This window comes from Gossypium hirsutum, chromosome A03, assembly GCF_007990345.1.
Source record: "Gossypium hirsutum isolate 1008001.06 chromosome A03, Gossypium_hirsutum_v2.1, whole genome shotgun sequence".
Taxonomy (NCBI): domain Eukaryota; kingdom Viridiplantae; phylum Streptophyta; class Magnoliopsida; order Malvales; family Malvaceae; genus Gossypium; species Gossypium hirsutum.
The window spans coordinates 26,409,293-26,411,343 of record NC_053426.1 but is presented as its reverse complement, the minus strand read 5'-3'; the positions used below and the strand labels follow the sequence as shown (position 1 = coordinate 26,411,343).

General features: G+C 36.2%; 1 non-coding gene across 1 annotated transcript; it reads left to right on the top strand.

Annotated features, from left to right (window-relative positions):
- Positions 1–621: 621 nt before the first annotated feature.
- On the top strand, positions 622–728 carry LOC121225636 (small nucleolar RNA R71). Its single transcript, XR_005923495.1, has one exon. It is a non-coding gene; the product is annotated as a small nucleolar RNA R71 (small nucleolar RNA).
- The last annotated feature ends 1,323 nt before the right edge of the window (positions 729–2,051 follow it).

Sequence of the window (2,051 nt, the reverse complement as noted above, 5' to 3'; positions counted from 1 at the left end):
AAGGCATCATTCTTGGCCATGTAAGCCTTTAATAAATTTTCTAAGCCATTGGATGGTTTAGCTTAGGTTGGTTTCTAAACTTGTTGGGGAAAGCTTGGTGGCTAGGTCGATCTAGGTTGGGCGTAAGTATTACTGGTTCCAGCTCCTTGGTTACTCCAGGAAAAATTCGGGTGGTTTTACCATGATGGGTTATAAAAATTGGATTGCAGTCCTTGCCTTCCTCAGTTTTGGTTCTGGTTACCTACGTAGTACATGGATTCTGGATTTGATGGACATTCTTCGAACAAATAAACACAAGCTGTATTTTCAATTTGATTTGGTGGTTGTGCTGCAAAACTGTTAGACCCATTAGTAGTAAGATTTTTAAGCATTGAGGATATTGATGATACCTGAGACGCGAGTGAAGTAAGAGCGTCTACTTCATGTATTCCAGCAACTCGTCTTCCTGACACTGCTCGGTTGGTTGACCATTGGTAATTGTTGCTGGCAATCCTCTCGATAATTTCATAAGCCTCATTATAAGACTTAGAAAGGAGAGCACCATTAGCAAAAGCGTCCACTACCATCCTCGTGTGAGCATTGAGACCATTATAAAATGTCTCAAGTTGGATGCAATGTGGGATTCCATGATGAGGGCAATTTCGTAATAACTTTTTATACCTTTCCCATGCTTCATACAAGGACTCATAATCCATTTGTTGGAAGGCAGTGATCTCGTTCCTCAACTTAGCATTCTTGCTAGGTGGGAAATACTTCAAAAGGAATCTTTCTGCTAACTTTTGCCATGTGAAAATTGAGTTCGATGGCAATGAGTTCAACCAGGCTCGAGCACTGTCCCTCAGCGAATATGGAACAGCTTTAATCGTAATGCATCTTCGGGTACTTCGGCTAACTTAAAAGAATCGCTCACCTCCATAAGTAGTCTTAAGTGTAGGTGAGGATCTTCGGTAGGCATTCCACTGAATTGGCCTACTGTCTAAAGCATCTGAAACATGACTGGCTTCAGCTCGAACTGTTGTACCTTAATTTCGGGTCTCCTAATACCCAGATTAAGATCATTAAATACTGGCACGACATACTGTCGTAAAGCTCTATCCCTATCATCAGCAATAAGGATAGGATTTTGAGCAAGGTTTGCTTCGTTTCCTTAGATTGGATTTTCGAAGTTCATCTCTTCGGTCCTCCTCTGATTTGCTTGTCTTCTTCGCTGTCAAAAAGTTCTTATCTTAGGGTTTACAAGGTGTAGGTCAATAAATCGGTCAATACTCATAAACACATGAAATAATCACAGAAAAATTAATAAATTAAAAATTAAACAAGAAAAATAAACCAAAATGTATAACTAAAAAATTCACAAATAATGACTTTTTAAAATAGTCCCCGGCAATGGCGCCGAAAACTTGGAACGACAAAATTGTACAAGTGTACACAATCGCAACACTAATAAAGTGACAAGTAAATGTCGAGTTATTGTACCCACAGGGACTGTGAAAAGGATTATTTATGAATGCAATTTAAAACACTTTGGTGAATAAAAATATTTTGTTTAAAAAGGGTGATTAAAAACTTAAGAAAGTTAAAATAAATAAATAAAAATGAAGTAAAAGAAAGTTCTAATACACGATTTCTAAATAAGATTTGATCAAAATGATACAATTGTGTTGGATTAATTACACTTCTCATCTTAGAATTATTAAAATTATGTTTATATTGTTATGAATAAAATCATGGCAACCCGGTAATTTGCTAACTTATGAACAGACTTACATACCAAAATCCATTCATCACTTGACATATCCCTATGTCAATTCAACCGACTAAACAGATTCTAGTAAGCAAACATGTTATTGCACATACATACTCATTAAACTGAACTAATCTCTTGCATATCCCTATGTCAATTCAAATGATTAATTAAATCTAACAAGCATATAAAAGACTATGTGAGGTAACAAGGTATCCCTACCTTGAAACAGTTTAATCACAATAATCTTGCAAGTTATGCAAGGCAATAATATCGTCAGATACATTGCTAATTTAACCCTTAGCTA